The sequence below is a fragment of the Cetorhinus maximus genome, chromosome 18 (assembly GCF_964194155.1).
Source record: "Cetorhinus maximus chromosome 18, sCetMax3.hap1.1, whole genome shotgun sequence".
In the NCBI taxonomy this organism is placed as follows: Eukaryota; Metazoa; Chordata; class Chondrichthyes; order Lamniformes; family Cetorhinidae; genus Cetorhinus; species Cetorhinus maximus.
Window position 1 is genome coordinate 41,922,007 of NC_135896.1, and position 13,361 is coordinate 41,935,367.

The following is a 13,361-nucleotide window of genomic DNA, read 5'->3' on the forward strand; positions in this document are numbered from 1 at the left end:
ACATACCACTCCTTGTCTTCTGTTGGGAATGAAGTGCCTGATCCAATTTAATAATATCCCCCTGATTCAATAGTGGTGAAATTTGGACAAGAGCTTTCCATGAGGAACTTTGTCAAAGGCTTTTGAGAAATCTAGTATTTCCTTGTGAGTAGTTTCATCTCTTTTGAGACTTGAAACTAAGTCATCAACTGTCTGCAAAAGCTGTGTTTCTGTAGATCTTTTCGACCGCAAATCATGCTGACTACCAGGATACTGTGAGCTTCAAAGTGATAGCCCCAACTATCAGTGACCCTTTGGCATTACACTCATGTCTATTCCACAAGTGTATTCTTCAACTGCAAGCGTTTCTTTCTTAAGATACTTTTCTTGTTTTATATGTTTACAAATATCAACACATTTTAATTCTAAATTGGACAAAATGAATTAGTATTCACACCAGAATTCACCACATTCATGTTCTCTTATATACAGAAATTATTTAGACCTTAGAATGTTTAAGTGTTTCTCTGAAAGCCCCTGAATAAATCCTAAAACACAGCAATAGGATAACAATACATTGATCCAACCTTATTTTATCTGCTATTACAATCCACTTTAAATAAAGTCAAAATCAATGTATTTTTTTTTCATTCCTGGGCACTTAAACTGCAATAGTAGTCAGATTTCCCACTTATCCTACAAAAACAGCAGCCTTCCTTATTAACAGTGACTCATTTCCAAGTTACCAGAGAAATCAGGATGTCAGCATTAAAAAAATTGCATATGACCAATTGGAATTTGTGGGTTTTTTTCACTAGCTGTGAAATATGACCCTTCAGAAGCAAGGATTCATTATAAAAAATAATGTTTTGTTGCATAATATATTATTATGGATTTGACTGGTTTTAGTAGATTTCAAAATGTCACTTTACACAGCAGATTTTCAACTCTGAAAGAAACATTTTTGTCCTGTGCTCAGAGCATACAGTGTGGGGAGGTGGAGCCAGATGGCTACACCCTTGATGAGCAATGCAGATTGGAAAAGAACGCTGCTGTAGTGAGTTGGCTGCTTGGATAGTGTGCTAATGCTCGACAAAGGACTGAAAAGAAACTACACGAAACTTGGTTCTTTTAAGTAAACTAAAAGCTGTCACTTGTTCAATTAGGATTTATTGGTAAGTAGCTGAACTTTGTTGCATTCTAACTGCAGTGCTAAAATCAAAAGAAAATGTTTAGTTGACACTATATTTTGATGCTCATTTATACCTAAGTCATCTTGTGTAGATTGTGCAGTTACTTTGAATAGTTGAACACCATTTTACAACAGAGCTTTTTGCTTGGTAATCTTCCAACATTGGACCGATGCTTTCCTTGTTTCTCCTTGAGGAAGAATGCTTTTACAACACTTTACTAAAAACACACCACACCCTACAAATCACTTTTTGAAGCAGTGCAGGCCTTTGATTTATGCGGCCAAATACAGCAGCCAATTTACATGTAGTTCACATCCCAAGTAGAAAATGAAATGAAGTACCATTGATACTCTGTGTGTACTAGCTCAAATGTTGGTCACTGCATCGAAAGAATGCCCTGATGTTTTTCAAATGTTGACATGTGACATCAGTCAAGTCCACAAGTAGACAAGGTTAACAGCTCGATAAAAGCAAAATACTGCGGATGCTAGAAATCTGAAACAATAATTAAATATAGCTGGAAAAACTCAGCAGGTCTGATAGCATCTGCGGGGAGGAATACAGTTAACATTTCGAGTCCGTCATCAGAACAAGGTTAACAGCTCATTTGAAATGCGGCTTGCCCGACGGTGCAGCACACCCTCAATACCCCAAAGAAATGTCAACCTAGCTTATGTGCTCAAAGCCTGGAACTCAACTTTTTGACTCCAAGACAAGAGTGCTACCAAGTGGATTGCATTTACTTGAGCAATTTAATCATTTTGCAAGTCAAATAATTAGAATTAAGTTGTATTTAGAAATACAGTACTGTCATAAATTTGCAGCATTAAAAGTATGCATTTCTGAAAAATAACTCAGCAGATAACAATGCAACAGGATGTAAATGTTCAGTGAGCCAGCCAGCACTAGGAATTCTTAACTGCTGATGACAGTCTGCAACTGGTATGATTATGTTCTGCCACAATTATAGCTTATATTCCTCAAGTGTGTATGGGCATACATGATAAAAAAACCTCCAGCCCACAGCTGTCCATCAGAGTCAGTTTAGAATGACATTTATTTTTGTTGTGTCACTTCCCCTATTTGATAGTAAAGACTGGCAAACTTCAGAACACATTGCTTTCCTGCTTATGCCAAACAAAGATCTGAAATAGTTTTCATATGACTTGCTAATTTTAGAAAAATTATGTTGGTGAAGTAAGGTTTTACAGAACAGAAAATTCAGTTTCGAATAGTTGTATGAAGAGGACTGATTAAATAACTCCTCACCAAGCTGACAGCATTCAGAGGAAATGATGATACTGAACAGCATAATTGGTGAGAAGGGAATGTTCTGTATGTAATGTTGAATTGTTAACTCACTCAGTATGAAGCAGATGTCAAGATTCTAAGAAACATAAATCACCGTGCGCAACTGTTTAAACTCGACTCACACAGCTGATGAACAAAGGTTAACACAGGTGTGGCATGGGTACGCCTTTGTATCATAGAGGAACATTCTTGAAATATTTATGAAATGAGATACAAACATTTGTATTCTGCTCTCAGAAAGTTACATTTTTTGAAGCTTCCAAACATTTCTATCCATTATAGTTATTATGCCGTCAATGTCACATCGTTGTAATACTCTCCTAGAAATATCCTGTTGTGCTGCCAGTAGTTACCTAATAGTTTCCTGTATTTGGACAGATGTAGTGACGGGTCCTTCCCTACACTGACACAAAAGTAATAGATATTGCAGTGTAATTCCCAGTTATATTAAATCAGTTCGTTTAAAATAGAATCAGATAAGTATCTGATTACAGAAGAGACTGATTTGTTAAAAGGTTTAATAGTACAGACAGAGATGATCAAATTCTTTGGCCATTATAGCTCTGGTCCAATATGGATATTGGATATGGTGACGGGATATGGTGACGCCATCAATATCACAGGGGTGAAATTGGGCATGGAGATGCAGAATCACACTTTCTGACTGTTGACGTCAATATAACTATCAGACAGAGCGTATGAAAGACAACTGATGTGATACCGCCTAGGGTGGTTCTTTGGTTTGCTTCAGATTCATGGAAGTAATTGTCTTGCAATGACAGGGCCCTATTTGAACTTAGGATGCAGGACAATTCAGCTTGTAGACAAGAGTGACACTGTCAGCTAAAAAATTGCATGTATAAAGCAAATTATCATATCAAACCAATTCAAAGCACATCACATATGAATTGCTTTTTGAAATCATAGAATCATAGAATTATTACAGCACAGGAGGTTGTCATTCGGCCTGACATGTCTGTGCCAGTTCTCTGAAGGAGTAATTTACCTACTGCCAATTCCTGCTTTCGCCCTGTAGCCCTGCACATTCTTGCTTTTCAGATAACAACCCACTTCCCTCTTGAATGCCTCAATTGACCCTGCCTCCACCACTTTCAGACGGTGCATTCCAGATCCTAACTGTTGCATAAAAAAGTTTTTCCTCATATTGCCATTGCTTCTTTTGACAGTTACCTTAAATCTGTGCCCTCTCTTTCTCAATCTTTGCACCAATAGGGACAATTTTTCCCTGTCTACTCTGTCCACACCCCAATGTGGCTTATTTGGCTATTCTGTACCAACAATCTTCCACAGGGTGTTGGTTAGTCGGTTTTTTGGGTCTGTTATTTGGAAGAATATCAGCCAGACAATGAAGAGCACTCACTGCTCTTCAAATTATCTTTAATGTCCACCTGCACCACCAGAACAAGGAGGGAGAACCTCTTAAACACTGACTGAGTAGGGCATCCACTCAATACTGTGCTAGAATAAATAAAAAGCAAAAAAACATCAACTGGAAATGTTGGAAATCTGAAACAAAAGCGGAAATTCTATAAACATTTATGGTGTCAATCAAAGAACTGACAACTTAACACCTGAAATAATAACATGTCTGTTGACTTCCTTGGAATGTCTGCAGATGTTCTGAGCTTAAACCACAACCATCGGACTCAGAGTTGAAAGTGCACTTTGACAAACATGCTTCAGAAATACAGGAAGATATTCTAGGTAGTTCTCGTACTTTCAAGCATATGTCCTAAACGAGATGGGAATTCTAGCTTACATTCCCTTACTCAAAAGCTTAATGGCCCCAATATCATAGCTACCTAGGATATTTAACAACTAACTCTGTTCGTAACTGCTTTTACTTATATTTTAAGACTTCAGTTTACGCAATGGAAACAGTAATAAGAACAATTTGCGTTTATATGGAGCCTTTAACATAGAAAGTCCGAATGCTTCACAGAAGCATAATCAGATAAAAATGAGATGCCGAAACAAAAAAAAAGGTACCTTTTTAGGATCTTAAAAGTAGGTGAAGAGGCAGAGGGGCTCATCATATATACTCAATGATTTGGTCACTGAACATCTGTGTGACCTCTCTACTATCTGTGCAAATTGTTCTTTGTTATACTAAAGAACAATTAACTTTATCAAAGTAACCAATGCGCATATGCAATAAATTTACAAATATTTGGCTGTAAAGTTTGCAAGCCCATGAACAGTTTGACAATTTTTCTAATATTGCAAATAAAAATAGGAAGAGTGAAAAACAACAACTATTTCATTGAGATCAACGCTAAAGTAAAATCATTTGTATCATATTTCTGCAGAATAATTGTGCTCATCAAGGTTCATAGGGGAACACTTTTTCTTTCCCTAATTTTTCCCCTCCACATGAAATTCGGGGGCCAATTTTAAGTCCAATGGGTTTCAGGCAGGCGTACTGGTGAGAGACTGTAAAAGACATTTGCTGGCCCAGGCTTAGATTGTGACTATTTTAACTCTCAGGCCAGTGCAGTGCGGCTTTGATCTGTCAGAAATGTCTGCCAGTATTATGCCACAGTTAATTCAAACTTGCATAAGAGAAGCATAAGTTACTTGCAAACTTGCCAAACCCAAAACAGTTGCTTTCATGGGATTTAAGGGTCCATAAACTTTATCCCTGATTTAATTGGAGTAATTTGAAAGTACCTTTGTACTGTGCTACTAAGAAAGGATTCTGCAAACTAGCTTTCAGCTGTCTTGAGCAGGGAAATCTCAGACTCCTGGCATCTCCTGTGCCTAAAGGAAGGCACATGTGATTAAACTTCCGATTTTTATTTTGATTGTTAATTCAAAAAAAACTTCACTGATGTAGAAATCCAAAAATCTGTTGTGTTGTGCAGTCAGAGCTAACCACATGTACCTTTTATACAGCCAACCCTCATGGGGTTAAAAAACAACCAGCCTCTCATCGAATTCCCATGACTCAAGATTGAGGGAAACATTGCTTCATACTTCAATTCAACTGTCTGGAAGCAGCAAGAATGGAAAGTTTAGAAATTAACGTTCCATTTTACAAATGGCTGTTTGATCTAATTTCACAAATAAAGCAAAGCCAGAAAACATTCTCTGAAGTAAAGAACGAACAGACCTTTTAAAATTTTTGTATAAAAAATATTGGTACTGTTTTGCAAACTTATTAGAGTAAACAACACAAATGGCATGGTTTATGACAGGAAATTGTGAAGCTGAACCAACCTATCATGTGCAGCACTTAGAAACTGTATAGAAACAGCTTTCCATAGCATTATTGATATTCAGTTTTTCTATTACAGTCTTCATTGAATTCATCATCATTTTTATATCTGCTAATATAAAACGAGGAAACCTGAACTTATTTTTAAACTGCACTGCAGTAAATGTAGGCTCTACTGCCCTGAAAACCACATTGAGAATTCAGATTTTCTTCTCAATATATCTTCATTAATTAAGCAGACATTAATGTATTTCACTGAAAGGGAAGAGGGTAGAAGCTCATCAGGTAATATTTTCTTGCTTAGCAACTTCTGTTTGTGCTATACCAGCTGGCAATCTTTGTTGGCACAAGAGCAGAGCAGCAATTCTTTACAAATTTTAACAGGTTCACATTAACTTATCATGACAACTGATAACTTGCTCATTCAAATGGAAAAGTAAAACATTGTTATCATTACACTATAGAATACTGCACTGTTGTTGCTGAATCTCATCAGCTTCTTCTTTACAAATCACTAAGCTTACTCTGTCTGAATCTACAAAGAAATTTTAAGGATAATTTACAAAGCACATAGGGAAAAATTTTCCGTCGGCGAGCAGGGGCGGGGCCCGCTCGCTGACAAGTAAAACAACTCGTGGTGATGTCGAGCGGGCATTCCGACGTCACCGCGCGTCATTTAGATTTTCAGTTCGGCGGCGGCTGTGTGCCCGCCGACCTGTCAAAGGCCTATTAAGACCTGTTAAAAACTAATTTAGACAGTTAAACGAGCTGCCCGTCCAAACTTAAGGTTGGCAGGCGGGTGAATAGGCCTGGCAGCCTTTGCATTTTTCATGAAACCTCATCCACAGGCAGGATGAGGTTTCATGAAGTGTTTTAAAATTAAAATAAAAATTATTTTTAAAATTCATTGACTTGTCACATGAGGGGACATATTTGAAAAGTTTTTAATTCCTTTATTTAGATGTTTAAAACTTAAATAAATCTCCCTGAGGCCCCTCTGTGCCTCAGGGAGATCTCTGCGCTCTATTGCGCGCATGTGTGAAAGAGCGCAGGGAACCACTCAGGGAATCCCCCACCCCCCGCTCGCTCAGCGCTCCCAGGCAAGTGTCACACTGGGCGGGCCTTAATTGGCCCGCCCACGTAAAATGGCGGCGTGGAGATCGGGCTCGCACCCGCCCTCCACCCGCCCACATACAATCCCACCGACAGGGAAATTTCTGGCCATAATGTTGATGGACAGGAAAAGACCAGCTGGTCCAATGAACCTGGTTCACACTATCATGTTGCAGTTAAGCATCATGACCTTGATGCTCCCCATCCACCAACAGCCATGTGATCCCCTGGGGAGGCAAAGAGGAACTGATAAAAAACACCAGGCTAATTCAGAGGAAAAGATTTGAGAAATTTCTCTCCGGCTCCTGAAAGTGGTCAGCATGAAGTTCATAGTCATCATGAGGCACATCACCTCACATCCCATCTTATGCGCAGTGACACCAGCACCAGCCAAGTCCTGAACCAGCTCTCTTTCAAGCTCTTACAATGAATCTGTATTCACTGCACAAGTTGTCAACTTGTTCCAAAACTTCATGGCCATCAGCAAAAATGAGAACCTCCTGTCACTTAACCTAATTCTATACTTACCTAACTTATGAGAACACCACCACCAGCAAGTTTCTTTCCAGGTCACAAACCATCATGACAGGGGAGGTGGTGGCATATTGGTATTGTCACTGGACAAGTAATCCAGAGACCCGGGGTAATGCCCTGGGGACCTGGGTTCGAATCCCGCCACAGCAGATGGTGAAATTTGAATTCAATAAAAATCTGGAATTAAAAGTCTAATGATGACCATGGGCAGAATTTTGCCGTCGACGAGCAGGGGGCGGGGCCGACACGTATAATGACGCGGGATGTTGTCGGGCGGAACTCCCAACGTCATCCTGGCCCATTTAAATTTTCAGGAAGGTGGGGGCACAGCGAAATCAGCTGCGCGCCCGATGACCTGCCAATGGCCAATTGAGGCCATTGACAGGATCAATTATACAATTAAAGGACCTGCCCGTCCAACCTTAAGGTTGGTGGGCAGGCCAGGAGCCCCAGCGGGCCCCGCTTCTCTGGCGGGGATCGGCTCCTGCCTGCTGGAGATTGGGTCAGGCCCGCCTGCCCGACAGGCAGAAAATTCTGCCCCATGAAACCATTGTCGATTGTTGTAAATTGGCGTAAAAAAACCATCTGGTTCACTAATGCCCTTTAGGGAAGGAAATCTGCCATCCTTACCTAGTCTGTCCAACATGTGACTTCAGACCCACAGCAATATGGTTGACTCTTAAATGCCCTCTGAAATGGCCTAGCAAGCCACTCAGTTCTCAAGGGCAATTAGGGATAGGCAGTAAATGCTGGCCTAGCCAGCGATGCCCCCATCCCATGAATAAATAAATAAAAACTTGAACTATATCACCATTCCTTCATTATCACTGGGTCAAAATCGTGGAATTCCCTCCCTACTACTTTGTGTGTACCTACACCACATGGACTGCAGTGGTTCAAGAAGGCAGCTCATCACCGCCTTCTCAAGGGCAATTAGGGACGAGAAAAAAAATGTGTTGCCTCACTCTACCCAACCTGTCTAATTCAAACTATCTAGTCACATGGATATAGTCTAGTCCCTTCATTGTTTTAAATACATCAAACCAATTTTCCTGAACTCCATCCTTTTGCACAGTAAAGTACCCAGTTCTCCAGGCATATCATGATAACTAAGCAGAGCAGGTGTAACAATGAGGCAAACTAGGTCTGTTAAATTGGCCCAAACTAGAGCTGCAAAAGTTGGGGGCAGCAGAAGAACTGAAAGAACTATTACTGAAACTACATAAGTAAACAAACAGGCTTCAACAGTGGGGATGAAAGGTCTAGATCTGCTGATATACATCCACATATATTAACATACAAAAAGATTCCCATTTATTTACATTGTAGTTTTCCCCAAAATTTCGTATGATATTTCTCATTCTATTTATAGGAAAGTTTTACAAATTTGTGACTATTCCAAAACTGCAATCTAGTAAATAATATCAAAGAACATAACTTAACCTAGCCCACTCTATCATAATGATTATTGATTGTGTAACTTGTGCATAAAATCATCTAGTAACTGTTACAGGAACACACAGTAACACATTACGTGAGCCATATTACACATTATAATACATATTTCTTTTAGTACATATCCTGTGAAAAGTGTAGAGCAATGAAAATGGACAATCAGTATCTTAATATTCTCCTTGTTTATGTAAAATACATTTGTAATGATAAATACAGAATTTTTATTTATACTAATGCACAGTATTAATTTTTGAAAGTTAATTGTGGGGGTAGACGGGGAGACAAGGCTGAAGGTTTGCTTGGGACAGCTAATACTCTTGCATCGGCCCTGTAACTAAGAGTTATTAAATTACCTATTAATCCACTGCTCCTCCTCTGAATCTTTTCCAGAACCACTGTGTCACCCATGTGAGGAGATCAAAATGGGACATGGTATAATGAATGAGACTGAGCCACTGTTTTGTAGAAGGACAGATATTAATTACTTCATGTTTTGTATTGATTTGCTCTAAGAATACATCCCAATACTTTATTAGTTTTTCCTATAGCCGGGTGACACTGTTTGTGAACCTTTAAACATTCATGACCTAGGTCTCTTAAGTTCAGAACAGAATGCTTAGTGTTAGCTGTACCTGCATGAATGCATTTATTTACATTAAGTATCATTTGTAAGATGAGTCAATTCCCCCATGCATCCAGATCTGATTGTAGTCTTTTTCTCTTCTCCCAGGTTTTAATTTGAGCATAAATCTTTGTGGTACATACAAATTTGCAGATGGTTCTCCCAATGCCTCTGGAGTGAGGGCTGATGCAGTGTCACAGTTAAGACCTGTGCCATGTACTGGGAGTTGACCTGAATCTGCCTAAGGAATTATTTAATTGTCAGATATAGTTCTTTATTTCCCTCTGACTTTTTGCTTTAATGCTTTGTGCTACAGACAAAATAAGCAGGGCAGCTAGAAAAAAATAATAGGAATAAGAAAATTTATTTGAAAGAAGGAGGCCATTCAGCCAATTGTGTTCATGCCAGCTGAAAAAGAGCTACTCAGCCTAATCCCATTTTCCACCTCTTGGCCCTTACCCTATTGGATTATGATGCTTCAAGAGCATCTCAAAATATTTTTTTCAATGTGTAGAGGGTTTCTACCTCTACCACCATTTCAGAAACACCAAAATTTCAGATCCCCACTACCCACTGGGTGAAAGCATTTCTCCTCAACTACCCCCAACCCTTCCTGCCAGGCTTGAGAAGCCATATAGTCTACACATGGTCCTATTTCTTGTGTTCTTATGTGCCAATTACTTTAACTCTATATCCCCACCCCGACCCCAGATTATTAACGTCTCTGCTAAGGGAACTAGTTCCTTCCTATCCACTCTATCTAGGCCACTCATAAATTTATATAGCTCAATTAAATCTCCCCTTAGCCTTCTCTGTTCCAAGGAGGACAACCTCAGCCTAACCAATCTTTTCTCCTTGCTAAAATTCTCCAGCCTTAGCAACAATCTTATAAATCTCTCTTTACCCTCTCGAGTGCAGTCACATCCTTCCTGTAACATGGTGACCTGAACTGTAAGCAGCATTCTAGCTGTGGCCTAATAAGCATTTTGCACTTTTCTAGCATAACATTTCCACTCTTATGCTCTAGGCCTCAGCTAGTAAAGGTTAATATCCTAAATACCTTCTTGATCACTTTATTTACCTGTCCTGCTCAGGGATCTATGGAGATACAGTCCAAATTAATTTTAAAATTTTAACATTGGATTACGTAAAACAGAATTACGGATGAATAAATAAGAGAGGAGATTTTCCCTGTTTTTATTCCACCCTCTGGTGAAAGAAAAATCCATTTTAAAAGATACAAAACATTGCAGTTTTTGTTACTTCATGCAAGTAATGCGATATTCTGCCCTACTGGAAAAGGTTGCCAAGAATTTCTCAGCAATAAGTAACGGATGTTCTTATTAAACGGGAAACAATCCACTTTAGAATTTGCTGTTACTGTGCAAATAAAACTCTAAAAAAAATACTTCAAAGCTAGTCACTGGAGATGAGAATTTCTGCTTCACCAGAAATGCAGCAGGTTATCAACATAAGGGCTATGCTTTCTCCTGTGCCACCAACTCCAGTGAATCTTCTGGGGGTCAGCTTAGTTTGAGAATTCCCACCCACGATGTGAGCCTACCTCAGGGAGAGAGGAAAGAGGAAGATGGCTGTTTGAAGCCACTGAGCAGAGCACGCTGAACACAGTACAGAAAAAGAGGAGTCCAGACGCGTTTTGAATGTTATCAGTTTTTCTTTGACAGGGGGTGAAATCTTGCACTTCTGCAGGAGGCTGTTGGGAAGTTAAATGCCCTCCCGCCTACTATCACAATACTGGATGTCTACTGTACCTTAAGCCCTGTATTGCTGTGATGATAGTGATGGAAAATGTGGAAAATGATATAATTGCCCACTTTAAATTCAACGGCCATGGTAGTTGCTGGAAAAGAGCTGGCAGAACAGCATTTCCCACGCTTTTTGGCCCCAGATCCACAAGCCATCGGGTTGAGAGCCAGTGAGAGACTGGAGCTTAGGGATGTGTTGTGCATGTTGAGTATAAATTTTGTGGATTATTTCATATTTGCTTGTTTAGCATGTTCTTTTTCAATGATTGTAACTATTGCTTAAAATTCTGCTCCAAAGAAAAGTCAGGGAAAATGTAAAAAGAAAATTCCAGTCCAAGCAAGTCTGGCATCAAGGCAATTTTACATTAGTTTATTTTTCTTATGTTCCACTGAGCAGTGGTTTCCATTACACTGGACAAGTTTCAGAACCTTGCATCATGTTTTATCCTGCTCCCAAACTGGGAGGCAACACAGATCACCAAAAGGTGAACAGACACAGAATTGACATTCACCCTTTGCCTTATTCTTGATTACAATACCAAATGGGAGTGAGACATTTCCTGGAGAAGGAAAAGGTGTAGGGGAAACGGAGGATGAGTCCTGTATACTCCTTAGCATCTAGACGCATTAATGAAACCCTGAGACCAAGTCGCCCAGCCTTACGTCCTCTGCATAAATGTCGCAGAAAATGGTGAGCAAGAGGAGGGGGAAAGCAAGCTTTAGTCAATTTGTTGCCTCATGCAGGCCATGTTTGATTGATAAACATAGTACATAACATACGGCATTAATCAAATAACATGCAAATCACCTCTCACTAATGAATAATAAAAACAAAAATACTGCGGATGCTGGAGATCTGAAATAACAGAAAGTGCTGGGAAAAACTCAGTAGCTCCAGCAGCATCGGTGGAGAGAGAAACAGAGTTAACGCTGCGAGTCCAATGCGGCTCTTCTTCGGACTTCATCAATAAATGCTTGAAATGTATCTTTAAATTTTGCTGCAAATCACACAGTAACTTGGTGCCAATGTATCTAACGCACCGGCCCCAAAATTCGGCTCCTTAGCAGGTGCAGTTTCAGCGCTCTGGGTGCCAGTTTGGTACCAGAATGAAGCCGGCACTGTATGTGCACACCTCCAGCATGCCTCATGATGGACACCATTTTGGTGAGGGCGATAGTGTGGTTGTTCGGAGTGTGCAGTTGAAGCATGCAGAACAGGCAGACCATGGACCATGACGTCAGTAAGTATGTAAGCCGATTTGACGCTGCAATTTTTGCCCCCTCCTTCTCCAGTTAATGCCCTGTCTTAACCACACATGGCTAAACGTGCATTCAGCAACAGGAAGGTCTCCTCACCATAACTATATAAAGGGACCATCAACTACCTTCAGCTTAGTTGTTGATTGATTTCTGCTTGTAGACATGCTGTGTGTTTCCTACTGCTGTTTAAAGTTAGTGATGTCGTCAGGATGTGGCACTTCACATGGAGAAAGCCTTGGTTCTGTTTTCAAATGTTCTGGTCAGGCTATTTGCATCCAGTCATGGATGCTATAGTTACACTTGGGCTGCAGCATGAGGGGGAAATGGAGCAGAGGCAGCAAAGGAGAGGACAAGGTGCTCACAGAGGGAGGAAAAGGTCAGGTGGTGAGAGAAGACAGGCTCTTAGCAGGAGATCTTATCCACCTAGAGGCTTCTGAGAGTATTTCTCTTACCGGAACCTAAGCCAGGAGCCATGTGTGAATTGCCTGTTCTATGGAGGTGCTTGTGGAAATCTGTCATCTCTTGCAACTTTAGAACAGGGTGAGGATGGCACTGCCAATGGCTGTGAAGGTGATTGTGTCCTGAATCTCAGCACTTCAGGATCCTTCAAGGCTGGAGCAGGTGATCTTTAACACCTCCCAGTTCACTATTCACCGATGCATAAGGGAGGTAGGTGACAGATGCTCCTTATAGCATACAGCAGTTCATTATATTCTCTGTAACCAGAGAGAAGCAGGTAGATTGTGCAAGTGGCTTTGTCAGGATAGCGGGTTTCACCGTGGTGCCATCGATTGCTATTGCCATTGCAGATATTGCATCTAAATGCAGAGATGTACCAGTCTTCCACTCCTTGAATGTGCAGTTGATGTGTGACCATGCTCACCACATCA

The 13,361-nt window shown here is 40.2% G+C and overlaps 1 protein-coding gene and 1 long non-coding RNA gene across 3 annotated transcripts in view; both read left to right on the plus strand.

Moving 5' to 3' along the window:
• Positions 1–1,011: 1,011 nt before the first annotated feature.
• LOC144693101 (inverted formin-2-like) overlaps positions 1,012–13,361 on the plus strand; it is a 77,845-nt gene continuing 65,495 nt past the window's right edge. For both annotated transcript variants that reach the window (XM_078562498.1, XM_078562500.1), the window contains exon 1: positions 1,012–1,126. The gene's annotated coding sequence lies outside the window, so the exon portion shown is untranslated. The remainder of the gene's footprint in view (positions 1,127–13,361) is intronic.
• LOC144693100 (uncharacterized) lies at positions 1,760–5,683 on the plus strand. Its single transcript, XR_013579467.1, has 2 exons — positions 1,760–2,489; positions 5,400–5,683. It is a non-coding gene; the product is annotated as an uncharacterized LOC144693100 (long non-coding RNA).